This window comes from Sturnira hondurensis, unplaced genomic scaffold (assembly GCF_014824575.4).
Source record: "Sturnira hondurensis isolate 20B ecotype Veracruz unplaced genomic scaffold, ASM1482457v3 Scaffold0004998, whole genome shotgun sequence".
Classification (NCBI taxonomy): domain Eukaryota; kingdom Metazoa; phylum Chordata; class Mammalia; order Chiroptera; family Phyllostomidae; genus Sturnira; species Sturnira hondurensis.
Window position 1 is genome coordinate 6,085,659 of NW_028077629.1, and position 22,036 is coordinate 6,107,694.

The window sequence follows — 22,036 nt, forward strand, 5'->3', positions numbered from 1 at the left end:
TGTCTTTTTCCTGAACTCAGTGACTTATAAGAAGGAAGCTAAAAGAAAACAGATTAAAGATTTTAACACACCCTTTAGTCTAAGGTAGCTTAACTCTTTCAGATGAGGAAACTAATTACACCATGAAAGAACCAAATCATCAGGCTAAATTTTCTAAAGAACAAAGTCATTGCACATGTTTATCATAAAAATAGAATTAAATATTCATAATATTAAAAATCTCACATACTTCATGGCCATGGCTGGTGCAGCTCAGTGGATTGAGCACAGGCCTGCAAACCAGAGGATCGCGGTTTGATTCCCAGTCAGGGCACATGCCTGGGTTGCGGGTCAGTTCCCAGCAGGGGATGCACAAAAGGCAACCATACATTGATATTTCTCTCCCTCTCTCCTTCCCTTCCCCTCTAAAGGTAAATAAATAAAAATCTTAAGAAAAAATCTTACAACCCTGGCTGGTATAGCTCAGTGGATTGAGCACGGGCCTGCGAACCAGAGGATCTCGGTTTGATTCCCAGTCAGGGCACATGCCTGGGTTGCAGGCCAGTTCCCAGCAGGGGACACTGAGAGGCAACCATACATTGGCATTTCTCTCCCTCTCTCCTTCCCTTCCCCTCTAAAGATAAATAAATAAAAATTTTTTAAAATCTTACATACTTCAAATAAACTACATCAAATAGACTTTGATATTTACAATTTAAAAGGAGCTATTTTTTTTAGCATCTTATTATGTGTACTAGATACAATTCATTCATTACTCTGGTTAATTCTCACAAAAGCCTTACATAAGATGTGATAGTACTTTTATTTTATAGGTGAAGAGACATGTCTTAGTGAGATTAATCAACTTGTCTAAATTCACAGAACTACTGACAGAGCTGGAATTCCAACTGAGGCCAAGTGAATCTAAAGATCATTCTCTACTCAGCTGGTCATGACGCCTTTGAGCCCATTTCTAAGCAACTTTAAGAACTTAGACTTGTTTCTAGATTTTTCTGATAGAGCATTTAACCTTTGCCAGATGTTATCACACCACTTCAGTGCAAACAATTTGGTGAACTTTTCTAATGCTAGACAACTTCTCAGGGCTTTTACTAATCAGAATCCATTTTTGGTATGCTCAATATATAAAATATGCATATAATCATAATAAACTAATCTTATCAAGAAGTTAGGAAACCCCAAGTCTATCAAGCACCTTGTTACAATTTTCAAAACCCTATTTCATAATTCATTTTCACCACCCAGAATAATCTGGTGTTTAGTCTATACTATTTGTTATAGAAAAACCTCTGTGTTCAGTCTCCCTCATTAAGAGAAAATGGTGAAATGGTGATACAAACTTTAAAAGGATTATTTTTCTAATTGGAGAGACAAGAAATAAACCTGAAAACTCTCTAACATTTGAAATAATGGGATAATAAAAAAGAGAAACTTGATAATTCACTACTGTCACAGCTATTATTTTCATTATTGCAATACTTGAGAATTAGTGCTAGAAAACTAAGAATGTATACATAAGCCACAAAGAGGAAATCAATACACTCAGTTTTTGTTATGTGAGCTAAGAATGAAAGATGATGTTACCAGTGAAAGTTTCAATAGCAAAGAAGGTTCTCAGGTCTAGAAAAGATATTATTTTTTAAATTGTAACATATTTACCTTGATCACACCTATCACACTGTAATTTTCATCTACTTTATACTTTTGAGGGGACAGATGTAAAAGTTGAGTTACTACAAATCTAATGAAAATTACCAGCTGAATTGTTAGTCTTTAAATACAACATGTAAGTTAATAAAATTATCAGGTACTTAACATCTTTTAAAAAGCTTTAATTATGTTTAACTTTTAGAAGCCACAATGTGTAGTGGAAAAGGCCTGGTTTGGGGATGTGCAGTCCAGGATTTGTGTCTCCGTTCACTACTTTTGGTTGTGTAACTACATGTACCAAGTCTCCTACTCTGTCTGAACATCCATTTAAAATTAATTTAAATGCTGCTGCTTCTGATAGTCAGGGTTTCTATTTAAAACACAGGGAATAACAAGCCCTCATCCTCAACCTCTCCCCCAACATGTCCCAACCCCTAACTCCCTTATGAGAAAGAAGGTCCTCTCCTCTACCCCAACTTCTTCCTAAACTGGTGGGGACAGTCACAGTGGGAGAAGGACCAGAAGCTCTCTGCCACTGGTTGAGTCATTGGGCTTCCATCCCGTAGAATTTGGAGTCCGTGACGACGGCCCCAGACCTGGACAGCCTCTTCCTGCAAACAGGCCTACTGTCTTAAGAGACCTGCAGTCTTGTTCAGCGGGCTCTTTGGCATCATGCATTCCTCATCTGACTCTGAACTAGAGTTCGAACTAGAAGATGATTTTCTAGCTGTCTTGTCCTCGAGGGGATAGAGATAAAGCTAGTTTTTGTAGCTACTTTGTTCGGAACTTTTTTTTAATAGAGGGCCCTCCCTTTGACCATGTGGTTGAAATTTTCTCTGAGGAATTTCTGACCTCCAAGATGACATTGCTGAGACCACCGGTGTTTGATTCATGATAAGACTCAGACTCTGAGGAGAACCTGGGACTATATTTTACATGAATGTCCATGCTACCTTTCCTTTGGCTTTAACCAGGCCGATTCTAGCAGAACTCTAGACTTCCAGACAGCCCACTCTTTGACTCTCTGTGCTTTAGGAGACTTGGGATTCTTTGTCTGTTTTCTATATATGCATCTCTCCTTTATTTCTTTGGTGATTTTTTTGGTCTCCTCTTCATCATCATCTACTATATCACATTTGGCTTTGTTTTTCCTCATTTTTTCCCTTCACATTCTGATCTGTGACAGCTTTTGGTTCTAGATCCAAGGTGTCCTTAATTTTGTTGTTCTTTTGCCTCCTCCAATGCTTCTTTGAATTTCTACAATCAGGAGAAAATCTTCTTCCAACTTAAATGGCTGTTTCTTTGCAGGTAAGAAATGAGTACCATCACCATTACAAACTCATCTACTATTATCCAGAATCCAGTAGAAACACACAAGAAGGACTAGAGTCTGTTACCACTATTAGCAGCTGTCCCTCAAGTTGGAAAAATATTTCATTTAAGCTTTTGGAATTAACATCCAATTATTCACCTGATGTCTCTGACTACAAGGAAGGAAAAATATTAAGCCACAGTCCAGAGACCCAGCAAGTAAATATAGAAATTCTTTCATCCTTACCTGTCCTGAAAGAACCTGGGACATTTAATTTGCTTTACCAGAATGAAAATGGAACTGAGGTAATGGAGTATGCTGTGACACAAGAGAAAAGGATCACTGCTTTTTGGAAAGTGTTGATGGATTGATTCAAGACTGATCGTTGAACCTTCGAATAACACATCAAGTACAGAGCTTGCCCGAGTGTGACGTCTCTACCTCATAGTTCATAAATGCCTCATTTGTGAAAGTGACTATAGCCTGAACTGTAAAAAAAATAACTGAAAGTTGTATGAATTTTTTTGTTATATTCACTTTATGGAGTAGGACAAAATATCTACCTCATCATTTAAAATACATTGGGTGTCGCTTTTCTAGAACTTTTTTTTCAGGTTTAATTTTAGTAACAAAAACTTAAAACACAACATTTCCTGTATGTATGGCTTCTTATCTTTTTTATGTAATTTTTTAACCATCAAGTAGCCATTCTCAGAAGCAGTTTGTAAATACCACGTATAAGAAAGTGCTGCATATCTTCTCTCAGTTAAGATTTATTAAGTAACATTATAATACATGAAAGCATGCTACTTGACCTAATTTTTTACATTTGAGTTGTTCTATTAAATGTGGAACATCTTACAAATTACAAGTATTTTATAGTTGTCACTGTCAAGAATTAACAAATAGTTGGGTTTGTTGCAGGCAGCAAGAAATCCTTTCACATATTTCTCAACTTTAAAGTGAAGGGTTCTTAGGGCCCCGCGCAGAGCAGTCAGCAAGAGACCTGGTGTGCGTTCTGCGGAAGAACTCCCTTTTCACTCGGTGAGAGGATTCACCAGCAGTTCAGATCAGGAATGTGTTATCTTGCTAGAAGATCTCAAGTATCTGGCTGAGTGTGCTGGAATGAGGATCCTGAACAGAAACTTCCTTTCGGTTTTTAATCAACACAAACCTACAATGACTAAATACATGCTGTGAAAATTGCTTTCTTTTAACAAAATATCAGATTTCTCCTTCAACTTTGCAGATTTTGAAATAAAATTATATTGAAGTAAAAAAATAAAATTAAGAGGTCCTGAATAATATGCATTTTAGAGGACTATATAAGGATCAGTAAAGACAACCAATTCTGTAGTCATCTAATTAGAATACCCACACTAAATGTCATCTGTGATCACTCATTGCCTGTTTATAATAAAGGAAAATGAACTTAATGTTTTCAAGCTTAATTTTCAGAGCCATGGAAATAATGCATTTTATGAATGTCTATTAATTGATAACCTACTATATATAATTTATTAGCTCTATGTTTTTGTCCATCCTTTTCCCACCTTTTTGTTCTCAATGAATTATGTATTTTTGATTCAACTATTTGATACATTTCTTGGTAGTTTGGCAAAATCAAAATATCTACAGTTAAAGAACTATTTTAAGTTCAGTGAAGTCAGAAATAGTATCTTACTTCTATATCCACTACAGCAGGTAATGCTTTGCTATATCATGATAGATGGAGATGAATTCATTCATAGAACTTATTATCATGCATTAAGTCAGGATTAGTAGATTTTACTAACTCTAGAAGGTACACCAAAGGCACATGTTTTGTCCTGTAACTATTTCATTACTCATTTTATAAAAGTGTTTCATAACGGTTTTCATAGCATCACCTGTTTTTTCCACACAATAAATAAACCATTTGTACTGAAGTATTAGTTTTTCAATGCTCACATTTTTGCAACACTCTTTTTAAAAAGGAAATTGCAAATAATTTACCTGTTGGACTTATCCATGTTGGAATTCTTTAAATCATGTATAAAATACCCCCTCTCCCATCTTCGTTTACATAAAGGGGAGGAAAAAAGCACCTTGAGGAAAGATTATAAATTCAACGAAAATCGCCAAAGCAATTATAGTATTTCCATCAAAGGCTTTATCTTTCCTTTAATATAAGAAAGAATAAAGCAATTATAACAAAACTGTTCTATGTTCTGGCTGCTAAAAAAAAAAAACTGCTTGCCAGTGTTAATCCCTATGTTAAAGTAAGAAAACACACAAATATTTTAAGCAATTTAGCACATGGCTGTTACTGTGGTTTATAATAAACCAGCTTTGTCAAGGGATTACTAATTAGCATATACCTTTTAAACACTATTTTTAACACCTGTACAACTGGACCCCTGTCTCTTACATATATTTAATAGAGTTGAAACTCATTGACATGTGATTATAACAGTCTATAAATATACTCGTAAATGCAAATGATAGCATCTATTGAAGATTAAAAGGCAGTCACTAATAATAACCCTTTCTCACCTAAACCACAATAATGGCTGTACTAACAGCAGAGAGAAAAAAATGACTGACTGGTAACAAACTGATCTATACACTTGCATGTTCCTCAGTGCCTCAAAATCAATATTGCCCTTTAGCTGTGCCAAATGAACTGTGTGCTATTTCTCGTGCAGACTCAAGGGGTAAACAGTTTCTTCACTAGCTTATAAAAGAGATATGAATAGTTCTAATTAGAATAGAGTTTATTGATATTCCATGGGTTTCTTCCACTAAGGTTGCCCAAACACTTACTCTAAAGAATGGGGGAAGACATTCAGTGGCATATGTAGATAGGCTCCCTATCCCACTGCAAAAACTAGGCGTAGTGCATTTGAAAGATATAGTGAAAAATAAGCACAGATATAAGCTCGGTTACTGAAAGCAAGGATCAGGGGACAAATCAGGGTAGACAAGAATAAGGGGCTAAAATCAAGGTACCAGTAAACAACATGACATTCCTAAGGAAATCGGAATTGCTGTTTTTGCTGTAACTAGTTTGTAGTTAGTTGTAGCTACAACTAACACCTAAATGCGAGTTAACACGTGCCTCTTAATGAATTACAATTCACCCTTGAACAAATGCAGGGGTGGGGACGCCAACCCACATGGAAAATCTGCGTATAACTTTTGACTCCCCAAAACCTTTATTTGAGTAATGCCAGGGTACCCACAGGGAACTGGTCTCAGGACCTCTGTAGACACCAAAATCCATGAACACACAAGTATTTTACATAAAAACATAAAACAATGCATCATGCTTGTATTCCCAACCAAAAATGAAAGACAGTGTTTTCTATGCACAGTCCATTGAAACCATGGATGTGAAAACTGGGGGTATGGAGGATCAACTTGTATATTGATTGAAAAAACATCTATGTGTAAGTGCCCCTGAGCAGTTCAAACCCACGTTGTTCAAGGGACAACTGTAACTGTCCCCCAGCTGCTACCACACTCTTCAATACGTATACGTTTTGTGATCCTAGATGGAAATCCTTTAAGAACTTCTCCTTTACAATAAGCACGGTGTTAAACTTTCTAGACAGAGAAGCTGGTGGGACACCACAGGACAAAGGGGCCCTCAGTTTCCACTGCCAAGGGGTTCAAGCCATCTAATGGGCAGTCACCAGTGTGACTGCTGGTACCTGCTCTGCTCTCTCTGCCACCACCTTGTCCAGCAGCTTGCACACTCTCTTTGACGCATGGCCAAATTTCTGAAGTGCTTTGCTGTCTAATAGGAGGGATTACTACAACTTTTCTCCAGAGGTTTCTTCTAGGTTTGTTCTTCTTTAGTACACTCTCTCTGCCCTAGGGCATCCTATAGGTTTCCACATGTCTCCTAGTTATACTGTTGTCATAATTTAATTGTTTACATACTTATTTATTTTATTATTCATACTATTACAGCTGTCCCGATTTCCCCTATCCTCCCGTCCCCCCAGGACACTCTCCATTGCCATAGTCATTCCCCATACAATTGTCTAGACCCATGAGTCTTTCATATATGTTCTTAGTTCATCCTTTCACCTTCTTTTAAGCAGTCCCCACTTCCTTCCTCCCATCTTACAGTTGTCATTCTGTTCCATGAGTCCATGCTTCTGTTTCTATTCTTTGTTTTAGGTGTTTTTCTGAGGTTTTTAATTGTGTATTCTCCATCACTGTTCAGTTGCCTTACATCCCCCACTCCTAGCCACACAATCACCACACTGTTGTCTTTGTCCATGAGTCCTTTTTCCTTTTTTCTCAGTCCTTCTACTCCCTTACCTACCTGCCCCACCAACAGCTGTCATCCTGCTCTCCATCTATCAGTCTGTACCCATTTTACTCGTTAGTTCAGTGTGTTCATTAGATTCCACATATGAACAAAATCACACGTCACTTGTCTTTTTCTGACTGGCTTATTACACTTAGCATGATGTTCTCCAGGTCCATCCATGCTGTCACAAAGAGTAAGATTCCTTTCTTTTTTTACAGCTGAGTAGTATTCCATTGTGTAAATATCCCATAGCTGTTTTAGACACTCATCTACTGATGGACATTTTGGCTGCTTCCATATCTCAGTGATTATAAATAATACTGCAATGAACATAGGGCTGTTTATATTCTTTTGAATTAGTGTTTTCAGTTCCTTTGGATATATTACAAGAAGTGGGATCACTTAATCAAAAGGCAGATCCATTTTTAATATTTTGAGGTGTCTCCATGCTGCTTTCCACAGTGGCTGCACTGGTCTGCATTCCCATCAACAGTGCAAAAGGGCTTCCCTTTCTCCACATCCTCACCAGCACTTGTTTGTTGATTTATTGATAGCTATTCAGACAGGTATGAGGATATATCTCATTGTGGTTTTAATTTGCATTTCTCTGATGATTAGTGACATTGAGCATCTTTTCATATTTCTATTGGCCATCTGCATGTTCTCTCTGGAGAAGTGTCTATTCAGGTTCTTTACCCATTTTTTTAATTAGGTTGTTTTTTTGGTGTTGACTATTTTATGTTTTTTATAAATTGTTGATATAACCCCTTATCAGATATATTAGAGAATATAATCTCCCATTCTGTGGGTGGTCTTTTTATTTTGTTGATGTCTTCCTTTTCTGTGTAAGAAGTTTTAGTTGTTATAATAATTTTTCTATGTTAAACTCACTTATTTCATCAAACATGGTTTCCATCTCCTGACTGCACTGACTGACACACACTTCTACTGAAACCTGGTATCAGAACAATCCGGTTATGAGACAACTAGTGAAACAATTATGAGCTACACCTAAGAATAAACAAAAATATAAACTTGCTCAATTTTTAAAAGGTAAATTAGAAATTGACTACATATAACAATACCAAGTAAATGAGTTATTTTTAATATTAGCAAAACAGTATGACACAAGATTCAAATATGTAGCAGTAATAAATTTTCTACATTAACATGCCCATCTTTCTATGCCAAAGATCAATGTATACAGTTCAGTCCACATCTCAGTATCACTGAGATAATCAATATCCCTGACTATAGCCTACAAAATTATAGCTATTTATGAAGATTAACTTCTATGGGATATAGGTGCATTATTTCCTAATGAATGTCCAAAGTGTGCTTTTTCTTATGTGAAACAATTCCCAAAAATGTGTTTTCATTATTAATTGTTCTAATTCTAGAGGAAAATTCACCAACAATTAAAATGAACTGCTTGCAGAAATCATCCACATAGTGCTCCATTAGAGACAAAACAACATTCAAACTATATGTTCTTTTTATTATTATAGGGACATGGTTTGCAAACAATGTACCCTTCATCACTTGGGAGTGAGAGAAACAGAAAGAGAGAGAGGTGGGACTGTCACCACTGGCACAAAAAAGTCACATCTCACAGGACAGTTCTGCTTCCAGGGCACTATCACCATATCAATAGAAAATAATTTGAGGTTAAATATAAAAGCAATGACAAAATCTGCATTGTAGGCAAGCATTTTTATGGAAAATGTTAGCTGTTGCATTATTCTACTTTTGGCAAAGCTTCTTTTCCCCACATGACCTTTCGGTTACATTTAAAGAATGCCAGACTAAGCTCTCTAATGCTCACCCTCCAAGCATTACTTCATTAAGGACTTTCTGTAATCTAAAGGAAACAGGTTGTGCAAACCTTCCTCGGCCTTCCAACAGAAGCAACGATTAACAGACCCCCGGACTACTTGATCACTGGCATGCCACTCCTGGAGTTTGGAGGAGGATATTACATACCCCCGCCGCCCCATTACTGTAAATAAACAATTGAAGTTATATACAGTACAAGGGCTTCAAAGAAAGGTTTGACTCTCTGAGCTAAAGTGATTATTTTTTTTCACAAACAGTGCACTTTGACAGCCTTTTGCTGATTCTTATCAGCAGCCTGGGATAATACAGGTTCTCATTACCAGCACCTCATCCAGAAATATGCTGTTTCCACTGTTGAAGCCTCTGATAAACATACAATCACTTTAACATACACTCTAGGGAGTAGGACACACAATTCTGATTAAGAAGACTGTTGAATATTAACTATCAGTGCTCACTGAGACAATAGCTGAGCCACTTGTCCTTGAAAAACACCACATTAGACCTGTTCTCAGAGAAAAACATGGCTGTTTGACAGCTGCTGCTGCTCCACAACCCCAGAATGCACCTCATCACAGCAGTAGTCAGCTTTCAGAAAAATCAGCACAATTAGGGTGTTATCATTATTTTCAATATAATAGTTCTCCATTCACAGGCGATACATTTATACATTTAAGAAAAGCCACCCACCAGTAATATTCAGCAGCATTTCCATTTCCAGAGACACACTGAATAGTGTACAGTTTTAATTATTTTCTATTTTTTGTTTTAATTTTCTACAGACTTATGAAATAGTTTTCTATGATTGTATACAGTAAATATAAAAAAGTAATATTAATCTACTTAATGAACTAGCTAATACTTCCTTGAAAAAGCTATTGAGAAACATTTTCATTAGTCTGCTCAACTATGAACTAACTCTGAATTCAAGTGCTTTCAAATCTCTTCTGTGTAAACAGATTGGGAGCAAAAAAAAAAAAAGAAAAAGATATCTAGAAAAGGATTTCTAAGTATGGCACAAATATTGCTTATACATACTACTCAAATAAAATGAAAGTATCAAGTATAGATGACAGAAAGAATACTCAGTACTCATAAACATTAATATTTAAAACACCAGTGATCGTCCTACCAACTTTTAAAAGCTCTTCTTCCTTCATAACTTTAACTACATTAGAACATTTGTATCTTCAAGTAAGACATATGAATTTCTATTAAAAACTGAAATTTAGGCAGGATCAAAAATGCAAGGCAACTATCATTTATTTTTTCCTGCATTGCTTTTTGATCTTCATTTTATCCATAGAGTTCTTTATAACATATGCTGGCATGCAACTCATAAAATAGCAAAACACACATGTAGGTATGATGCTTAAACACCATAACATTAGATTGTTTTTTTATGTTTCATATGTTAATCTATTTTTCTTTCATTCCACCTTTAAAATTAAGAAAAACCACTCAAATAGAAAATAGGCACACTTAATACACACAACAACATCCACACATGTCTGTTAGAATAACTAAAAACACAAACATTTCTAAATTAACATAATTATGTATGTTAAATAAAATTCTATTTATCATGCAATTTGCTGGGGGGAACATAGAATCCTAGATGCAAAATCATTCTCTACCATGGATCTGACACATCAAAAGGCTCACCGTATCTGAAATGCATGTCTTTAAGTATTACCAATCCACACTTAATTAAAAATAAAACACAAAGCTATCAGTCATTATTGCAGGTGAAATGGAAATATAAACTTGCATTATACTCAAACAAGAAAATGGACCACTTGATCATGGACAGACCTAGAGAACTTCATGCTCAGTGAAATAAGCCAGTCAGGGAAAGATAAATACCATATGTTTTCACTCATATGTGGTTTGTAAAGAACAAACTGAACTAAGAAGAAAAATACTGACAGACTCATAGAGAGTAGGATGACAGCTATGGGAAGATAGGCTTAGCAGGTGGAGGCAATGAGGTAAAAGAAAAAAGGATTCACGGACATGGACAACAGTGGGTGATTGCTGGGGGTGGGGGTAGTATAAGGAGGCTCAGTGGTAATGAATAAAATACAATAAAAATTCAAAAACTAAATGAATGAATGAATAATTCTCCTCCTGGCCTTGAGGAGGAGAACCTTAACCAGGATTTTGATACGAAACTGTTTTTCTTGCTAGACTATTTGTAGCAATAAAAAATAAATAAAAAGAAACAGAAAAGCTTTTTTGCATTGAACTGAGAGCTCTTTCAAACTAAGAGCTCATTGCCTCCCATAAACTTTGTTACAATTAAAAAATTCAAACAAACTTTTACTTTCAATTAATATGATAAAGAATTCAGCATTGTGATATTCTTTACCTTCAGTTAAATATTCCTTATTTTGCATATCCTTAGGTAGAGGTTGGTAAATTTTCATGCTATTTCCTTTTTTCCTAGCTTTGAAACAATGTTGGCTTCTTTGTGAGTTAGGGTTGGAAGCAAAGTAAAAAGAAATCATTCCCACCAACAAAATCACCTTTTCCCTGGAAGGCTTTTGATATGAGTTGTATGAATTATTAATAGGACTTCAAAGACAGATTTGACTTTCTGAGCTCTAGTAATAATTCCTTTCTACATATAATGTAAATCACCCTAACATCATTCCTAGACAGCAAAGTCATATATACTTCCATAGCAATTATTTAATAATTAGCATGATTCAATTCTTGCACAGATAAATATATTTTTATGATTATAAAATTTAAGAGTTTTTTATTATTTTTCAAAGTAAAATATCTAATATATTGGGCCTTCCATCTTAAGACTAAATTATGTTTGACAACTTCTGAAACTCTATCAAATAAGGAATAGCCAGCCTCAGCAAGTCCCCAGCCCCCAGACCTCTTCCTAAGTGTCCCCAGGCCAGGTACTAGCATCAGGCAGCATAAATTCACAGCTTAGCTTCCCTGGAAATCTCCAAGCCCAGCATAAGTAGTAGCCACCTCAAACTGTTTTATAGTTTAGGAAGGGCAGCCTCAGGCAAAACACAGGTGGAGGCTGAACTTGGCATGCCCCACATGGGAAACCCCAGAGATGGCACACTCACTGGACAGCTGCAGACCACATGGAGAACCACCACTCTGCCCCTGTACCCGCTGATCCTTCAGAAAGGGTGATGGTTGGCAGTCAGTGGTCACAGCCAATCCTTAAAGCTTGCTGACTTGGGTAGATCCCTCCCTTTGACCTTCCAATAGCAATCAAGGCTCAACTACAAGAGTAAGGTGCACTCAGCCCACACAGAGGGTGCAACTTCAATGCCCAGCTTGGGTGGTAGAGGAGGTTGTGCCACTGGACCCTACAGGATACCTACTACATTAGACCACACTACCAAGACACAGAGTCAAAGCAGCTCTACTTCATACATGCAAACAAATACAGGGGGGGGCGCCAAAACAAAGGGATAAAGAAACATGGCCCCAAAGAAAAAACAGATCAAAACTCCAGAAAAAGGTAAACAAAATGGAGATAAGTAATCTATCAGATGCAGAGCTCAAATTACTGGTTATAAGAATGCTCAAGGAACTTAGTGAGGACCTCAACAGCATAAAAAAGATCCAGTCAGAAACAAATGATAGAATAATTTAAATAAAGAGCAATTTTTAGGGAAACAGTAGACTGGATTAAGCTGAGAATCAGATCAACAATTTGGAACATAAGAAGCAAAAAATAACCAATCAAAACAAGAAGAAGAAAAAGAATCCAGCAAAACAAGGACAGTGTAAGCAGCCTCTGGGATGACTTCAAGCATTTTAACATTTGCATCATAGGGGTGCCAGAAGGAGAAGTGAAAGAGCAAGAAATTGGATATATATTTGAAGAAATAATGAAAGAACACTTCCCTAATTTGACAAAGGAAATAGACATGCAAGAACAGGAAGCACAGAGTCCCAAACAAGGTGGATGAAAGGAGGCCCATTCAAGACACATTGTAATTAAAATGCCAAAGGTTAAAGATAAAGAGAGAATGATAAAGGCTGTGAGAGAAAAGTTGTTAAGTTACCTATGGGGGAGTCCCCAATAAAACTGCCAGCTGATTTCTCATAAGAAACTTTGCAGATGAGAAGGCACTGGCAAGAAATGTTCAAAGTCATGACTAGCAGGTGCCTACAGCCAAGATTACTCTACCCAGCAAAACTATCATTTAGAATCGAAGGGCAGATAAAACAGCTTCCTAGACAAGAAAAAACTAAAGGCATGCATCACCACCAAGCCATTATTATATGAAATGTTAAAGGGACTTATCTAAGAAATCAAAACTATGAACAATAAAATGAAAATAAATAGATGCCTATCAACAATTTAACTAAACAACAAGTTAAGGAAATAAGAACAGAGACAGGGTCATGGATAGGGAGAGCAATTGATGGTTGTCAGATGGGAGGGGTTAGCAGGAGAATGGATGGAGAGGTTAGGGGATTAAGAAGTACAGATAGGTAGTTAAGAACAGCCATGGGGTTATAAAGTACAGCATAGGACATTGAGTAGCCAAAGAATTTATACACATGACCCATGGACATGAACAATGGTGTTGGGATTGCCTGAGGTAGTGTGTGGGGGGTGCTGGGTGAAGGGGAGCAATGGGGGAAAAACTGGGACAACTATAATACTATAATCAATTTAATACAATTTTTTAAAACAAAAGAAAATAAGTTACTGAGTGACATCAGCAAGTTGATAGAAGATACCAGTACTCATGCCCTCCTATGAAAAAACACATATACATACATACATAACATTCATTCTAAGGCTCAAGTTTTTACGCTCATGTTTCCAGGGTTAGTGGTGAATTGCCTGAGGGAAGAACTTCTGAGGAAAAGAAATCTCTAGGGAAGAAGAGAATAATGAATGGAAGTTCAAGAATAGTTGTCCCAGATGCTAGGGAATATAGAACATACCTCAATCACCTTTTATCCCAGGCTCCATGTATTTAAGCCTGAGTCCTAAGGCAAAAGATCTACAGGTAATGAGCCAGTAAAATCTAAAAGCAGCTGCTTGTCTAGAGAATCACCATGGGACACTTGAGCCCAAGGTATCAACAGCACTGGCACCAGCAACAACAGGGCTGGCAGTATTGGCAGCAGCACTAACAACAACAGCAGTGCAGTTAGTGATAACAGAGTCTGGCAGCCTTCACATCATCTCCCTGCACCTTGAGCATCCACAGCCTGGTCTCTATGGCAGCAAAACTGGTTCACAACAGCAAAGAAGCAGCAGCCACAGCATCTTCCATGCCAACCAGTGCCACTTTGGGTTCTCAGTGACTGACAGCTCAGCAAAGCAAGTAGGCGAATAGCAAAGCCTAGGTAACACAGCGGTATGATAACAGAGATCTTGCACTCAGCCATAAATGGGTTAAAACCCAGGCAATGCAAATTATGAGCCATAGTGACAGTGGTCAAATTATTTAACCACTTTAAATTAGTATTTATTGTGTGTAAAGTGAAAATAACAATAGTTCCTGTCTAATATGATTGTGGTGACAATTAATGAGATAATTTACCTAAACCTAGAAAACAATAACGACTCAATAAAGGTGGCTCAAAAAATAGGAGATAAATCAAAGACTCCATGTGCCATGAGGGCTGTGTCTTATCAAGTTTCATATGATACACCAAAATTTATCTCAAAAGAATATGAGAGGTGTTGGCATACGCATGGTCTGAGAGGAACTTTGGATTGTGCTGCTACTTTTGCCCTAGTTTTCCCACCTGTGTAAGCACAGGTGGTCTGGGAATCACAGGCTGGACTAATGACCACATTTTCCAAATTTGCTAACTTCAAACCTCCAAAGCAAGCATTTGCTTTCCATTCATATGATATAAGCACAACATTAAAAAGCAAAACCTTTGAACAACTTCATTAACTCAATAGTAAGTTTCAGTACATTTTAATCTTTTACAATTATACATATATTCTAAGAAATGCATAATTTAATAGCATTCCTATTTCAAAACTGGTTATTACTTATTTGTTGTGTGCTAATTATGTAAGATGTGGGTACATTGTTCATATTAATGATACATATTAACAGGAGAGAAAAATGGAAGATTATTTTCCCAATTATAAGTAACGCCATGGTTAAAAGTTTTTCCCACTCTTTCTTTAATCATCTTCATGTTAGTCCTATCTGCTCAGAAAATGTGTTAGCAAGAAGCTTATGTAGTCCTCTTTTATTAGACAGTGATATATTTCTATCTTTTTTTTTTTGCTGAGTTCAGCAGATTCAAATGACTCCAGGGGGTTAAAAATATTAGTAAACGAATTAAAATTGAAAAAACACAATACACATCCACCTTTACAATTTTGAAGAAAACACACATTTTCCAAAGTATAAAGTTTCATTGAAATAGGTGTCTGTCTACCCCCTAAGCTATCTCATGCCATACATCTCAGAATTGTTGTGATGCAATTATCCAACTCTGCCTAGGAGCAATTAGGCTTCAGAGCATAATGTTATGGGATTGCAGAGTTAGAAGGACCCTGAAAATTCTTCTAAATTGAGCCGCCTGTCAGTTTAGCTGCACCAATTGCATCTTGCTCAGGTCTTAACAGAAACATATGCTGAGCCAGAATTAGCAGTACAAGATGTTTACAGGGGAGTACATCTACAAGAGATAAAGAGGAAGGAAGTAAGATTATTCAGGGGAAGCCTTCAAACCACAAAGCAGATCCAGCATTTATGGGGAAAAATAGAGTAGGCAGAATTGGACAAGAAATGTGTACGGAATAAATGTAGATCTCACAAAGTTTTGACCAATTTAATGGGAAGTCCCAGAGCAAAAGAAGAGTCTTGCTTTGCCAGAAACTGCCAGAACCTAGGACCTTCTCGTGCTTATCATTCTCAGTCATTAGTTGGGGGATGATCTGGAAAAGTACTGCCTGAGTTTGAATGCTAAAGAGGATTCTACTGATTCTGCAGCTAAATGTCTGCTAACTATACTCCTTACAGCTATAAAACAAGTTTTCTTGAAAGGCAGCATGACTTCATGACTACCACACATCTCAAAAAGGTGGTAAGCCGAAGCCTCATGACTGTCCTGCAATGGAGAATATACTACTTCACTGAGTACAGGTTCTGTTTTTGAAAGTGTACTATGTGTGACAGTTCCATATTTAATTTCAATATGAGGAAAGCTTCATCACATTGACATTAAATGCATGTATTCATATGTGGCTTCTGATCATTTTTTACTATTTTCATTCCTTCAATTCTCAAAACTTACTATATTCCTCTTATCAAAATAGTAAACTGTCTTTGGATAGTTGAAAATAATTCTTAACCCACTTGAATTTTCATTTGTTCAGTGTTAACACTGGAAATCACTTAAATTTCTCCAAACTCCATTTCCTGGAGAAATTAGAACCTCACACTGACTGAGGTCTCAGTATCTTAAGATACTCATAGAGATGACAGAAAATAATACTCAGTCTTTAGCACATGGAGACAGAGTAAATCTGGAAGTCAGTGATTATTGCAGATACCTATTTCTACTTGTCACTATACCCAAAACTTCGTGGCTTAAAAACACAAGCATTTATTTGCTTATGAGTCTACACTCTGAGCACGGCTCTGTTAGCTGAGTGTTTTGGCTTGTCTCACTTAGATCACTCATGAAAGAGACGTCTTCTAGAAGCTGAAATGGGGCTGAAATCCCAAACGGCCTCGCTGATATGCCTGATGCTTTAGCTGGGGTAGCTGGACCCACTACTAGCTAACCTGTATCTCTCTCACTGTCTCCTCATTGCCTCCCTGGTGGGGTAGTAACCTGCGTTACATGGTGACTAAAGAATTCACAAGAGTAAAAATGGCAGCTGCCCAGGCTCTTTAAAGCTTAAGCCCATAACGGCATTACTTAAGCCACATTGTAGTCATCAAAGCAGGTCCCACAGCTATCTCCTGGATTAAAGATGGTGAGAAATAGATTCTACCTCTTGGCAAGAGGAGCAGCAAAATATTTATGGCCAACTTAAATTAACCACTGAGGTAAAGCTGCTATCAAGCCAGTAGTACATTTGAAGCATCAGTCTTCAGGGACTGAGAAGATACAGAAAAGAGAAAAAAAGAAACAGAGCAAAAAGTGGGTGCGGCCCAAACAGAACAGGTAGGTTCTATACCAAAGATAGGAGCAAAGGAAAAACAAATTACTTTAGTGTGTCAACCTAATCCAGAAAAAAAACTAGCAGTGGAGCTTTAGATCTCATTTAAATAAAACAATATTTTGTCTTACTAAGTATTTGATACTATCCTAGTTTCATACCCTCTATGAACCTCATTTTCTCATCTATCAAAAAGAATAGAATATCTATCTCTTTAGGTTGATTAGAGAATCAAATGAGCTGATGAATCTATGAAATCTGTCCCTCTCAGGAGTGGGGGTTTTTAGTTTGATTTTTCCTTTTTGTTTCTCCTCTTAACTTCAGCGAGAGGTATGGAAGGGCCACTCTCGACCCAGGAAAGGTTCATTGTCAGAGGGTGGAGGCTGAAGGAGTTGAGCCAAATTTGATGAAGTACCATGGGCCTGTCTTGTGATTACAAAGTTATGTATGTGGGAGTTTTGACGGCCTGCATAATGCATCACTGAGGGCTCCTTAGGTTTACATGTCAGAGACCAGAAGTTTCTAGTGTCCTTTGAAAATTCAGAGTCATCTGGAAGTACACTAAAGACCCTATAGCTAATTATGACCCTATAGCTTGTGGTTGTACCTCTGGAACACTGGAAGGGCCAACAGCCCTCTGTATCATTTATAAACATACCAATTACAAATAGAATCACCCATTTATTTTTAAAAACAAATACTGAGTGACTGTTACTTGACAAACATTATACATGGTTATGAAAAAGACAAAAATCTCCTCCTCCTTAGAATATTATCTTAATTAAGTGTAAAATAAACCATATTGTGTTTCATTCACTAATCATTATACATGTACAGTAATCATTAAAAAATATTTAGGAAATGATTGTATATTATTTATACAATATAAAATGTTGTATAAATATTGTATATTGTGTAAAAATACAATATTTCTTAATATTGGTAAATATTATGTATTTACCAATACACAGTATTGGTAAATATTTAAGAAATATTTAACATTTACCTAAAATATTTATGGAATTTAAAAAAAACAAATTATAGTACACTAAGTAGAACAGCAAATGACAAAACACAGATGATAAAAAAACAAAATAAATGACTTCCAGCCACCAGACCACTTTCATTGGAGCCAGGGGTGTTCAACTTAAGTTTCTTTTTATTGAACAATGCAGCATCCTGAGCAAACCATTACAATCCATTGTCTTATAACAATATCTTTAAAATAAGTTCAAATATTCATTAGTTGATACTGATGCCCCATATGCAAATAGAAAAATCTGCCTCTTCTCTGTCTTCTGATGAATGCTAGAGCTCTAGCTAGGCAGGAAAGCGATTACCTTGGATATGCACACAGCTGAACATAGAACCCCGTGCCAGTAAGATGTGAATGGTGCTACTACCCAGAAATTCCAACCTATCTCATAAATAAGTATATAAATAAATAGAGAAATATATAAATGTTAATTTTTAAAAGTGCTTAAATTATATATATTCCCTAGAGTAATTTCCTAATCTAATAAAACAGTTATTCAACACATATTTCCTGAACTTGTTTTACCTAAGCTTTTAAGATTCAAAGACAAACAAGACATCATCTAACTTCATCAAGTTATCAATATGTAATTGTTAAGAATATTAATTTTGGATTTGGGGGGGCATTTTCTTTTCTTCCCAGCTTTATTAAGATAAAACTGACATATAACGCTGTATACGTTTAGAGTGTGTAAGGTGATGATACATGTAAGATATTATAAAATGATCATCAAGATAAGGTTAGTAACACCTCCATCACCTCACAGAATTAATATTTTTTGATGCATGTCACTGACCTGATGACTGGCCATGCCACAGCGGGGCCGGAGTCAGTGAGTATGGTCAGCAGTTGTTCTTCGAGGACTCCAACACACTAAGGCAGTAGCTGATACCCAAGTGTGACTCTAGCCTTGACAAAATTAATATTTTTAATGAAACAGCAACATTCACTCTCAGCAACATTCAAGTACATAATATAGAATTGTCAACTACAGTCACCATGCTGTGCATTAGATTCCTAGAGCTTATTCATCTTATAACTGGAAGTTTGCATTCTCTGAACCGCATCTCTTCATGTTTCCCACCCCCAGGCCTGACAAGTACCACCGTACTCTGTTTCTGAGTCTGGCTTTTTACAACTTCACGTATCAGTGAGACCATACAGTATTTGTCTTTGTCTCACTTATTTAACTTCACATAATGCTCTCAAGGCCTATCATCCATATTATCACAAATGGCAGGATTTTCTCTTTTTAATGGCTGGATAATATTCCACTGCATCTTCTTTACCCATACTCCACTGGAGTACACTTAGGGCTGTTTCCATGCCTTGACTATTGTGAATAATGTGTCAGTGATCACAGAGGTACAGATATGTTGTTGAGATGCTTACTCCATTTTCTTCAGATATACAATGAGAAGTGGGGTTGCTGGATACCATAATTCTACAGGTTTTGTGGAACATCCATACTGTTTTCTATAGTTACTGTGCCAATTACGTTCCCTCCAACAGTGCACAAGAGTTGTCTTATTTCTACCTCCTCACCAACATATTTTCCTATCTTTTTTTAATAATAGACAAGGAATATTAATTTTATTTTTTTCTCATAAATAAACTGAGAAACTACACAAAAATACAATATGGGGCCTACAACTGAACAAGTTTCTATGTCGTATTTAATGCAATACAGAATTTTTTAGTTATATGGTTTCTTCTACATCCACAGTCATGTCACTATAATCACTGGATTAATATTGTTCATATTTAATAAACTCCCTATAGTATGAGTCCTACAAGGTTATAAAACAAGCTCAAGACGACATAAATTACTGGATGCTTTGATTCTAAATCCACCTTTTTCTCTCCACTTGTGACACTCCTGATAATACCTGGTCCATGCTACAGCCCAGTGATCAATGTCCTCATGAACCTCCCATATTACAGATTGATGTGATCAGTACTTTTTTGACCCAGTCACATACCTCTTGTTGATAGTGTATAATATTCTAACCACTCAACTGGCTCTCAGCAATACCAATAATAAAGAGTTAGTGATTTCCATATATTCCCCTCCCCCAAAATACTGCTTGTCCTGAACTTCTAACAAACATTGTAAAATAAACTTTGTATTTAGTTATATTTTAAAGTCTTATGACAAAAAGTATACTGTGAAAAACTGCATATGTGTTAAACACATAGAGACAGTCAATCCAAAAAGGTTAGTGCAGTGAAAAACTGCACTATGTGTTAAACACATAGAGACAGTCAATCCAAAAAGGTTACACACTATATTGTTCCATTAATCAGACAATTTTGAAATAACAACATTTTAGAAATGGAGAACATATTAGTGGTTGCCTGGGGTTAGGGATGGAGTGGGTGAGGCGAAAGGGATGTATAATTATGTATGGCCAACAGGAGGAACCCTTAGGGTGATGATACTGCTCAGTGTCTTGACCAACTTCTGCATTTGAAAAAATGGTATACAACTTACACATGAAACACATATAAATGAGTACAAGCAAAACTGGTAAAATGTGAAGGTTGGTAGATTGAATCAATGGAAATATCCTACATGCAATATTGTATTATAATTTTGCAAGATGTTAATATTGGGGCAAACTAGGTGAAGGGTCCATGGTAACACTACATGTGACAACTACATATAAATCTAAAATTAGCTCAATTAAATTTCAACTAAAAGGAAACAGAGAGCATGTGTTCATAAGAATCTGAATATAAAATGATACAAGGATAAAAGGTATCATGTAAACATGAGATATAAATATACAATATATAAGTATTACGTCAGAGCACCAACACCCTGTCCCTGCATGGCTGATTCTCCACAGAGGGCGATGGTTTGTAGTCAGTGGTCACAGCCAACCCTTGTAGCTCACTGGCCTGGGTAGATCCTTCCCAGGGATCTGCCAACAGTAATCAAGGCTCAACTACAAGAGGAAGGTGTTCTCAGGCCACACAGAGAGCATAGCTCAAGTACCCAGACTGAATGATAGGAGAGGCTGTGACAGTGGGTCCCACAGGATACCTACTACATTAGGCCACACTACCAAGACAGAGTCAAAGAAGCTCTACCTCATACATAGAAACAAACACAGGGAGGCTGCCAAAATGAGGAGACAAAGAAACATGGCCCAAATGAAAGAACAGATCAAACTCCAGAAAAGGAGCTAAATGAAATGGAGATAAGCAATCTACAGGTGCAGAGTTCAAAACATTGGTTATAAGGATGATTAAGGAACTCAGTGAGGACCTCAACAGCATAAAAAAAGATCCTGTCAGAAATGAAGAATACACTAATTGAAATAAAGAACAATTTATAGGGAATCAATGGTATACTGGATGAAGCTGAGAATCAAATCAATATGAAACATAAGAAAGCAAAAAAAGAACCAATAAGAACAACAAGAAGAAAATAGAATCCAAGAAAGCCAAGACAGTGTAAGCCACCTCTGGGACAACTTCAAGCATTTTAGCATTTGCACCATAGGGGTGCCAGAAGGAGAAGAGGAAGAGCAAGAAATTGGAAATATATTTGAAAAAATCATGAAAAAACACTTCCTTGACTTGGCAAAGAAAATAGACATGCAGGAACAGGAAGCAAAGAGAGTTCCAAACAAGATGGATGAAGGGAGGCCCACTCCAAGACACATCATAATGAAAATGCCAAAGGTTAAAGATAAAGAGGGAATAATAAAAACAGCAAGAGAAAAGCAGTTAGTTACC

The 22,036-nt window shown here is 36.7% G+C and overlaps 1 protein-coding gene, 1 non-coding gene and 1 pseudogene across 3 annotated transcripts in view; all 3 read right to left on the bottom strand.

The window, feature by feature from the left end:
- Positions 1-22,036, bottom strand: part of CCSER1 (coiled-coil serine rich protein 1) — a 698,243-nt gene that overhangs the window by 596,432 nt on the left and 79,775 nt on the right. Inside the window, exon 2 of one of the 2 annotated variants that reach the window (XM_037046098.1) lies at positions 525-528. The exons of the other annotated variant lie outside the window; for it this stretch is intronic. The gene's annotated coding sequence lies outside the window, so the exon portion shown is untranslated. The remainder of the gene's footprint in view (positions 1-524; positions 529-22,036) is intronic. 2 annotated transcript variants of the gene reach the window in all.
- The window catches only part of LOC118987096 (coilin-like), a 71,114-nt pseudogene continuing 51,061 nt past the window's right edge, over positions 1,984-22,036 (bottom strand).
- On the bottom strand, positions 19,073-19,204 carry LOC118987107 (small nucleolar RNA SNORA3/SNORA45 family). Its single transcript, XR_005066514.1, has one exon. It is a non-coding gene; the product is annotated as a small nucleolar RNA SNORA3/SNORA45 family (small nucleolar RNA).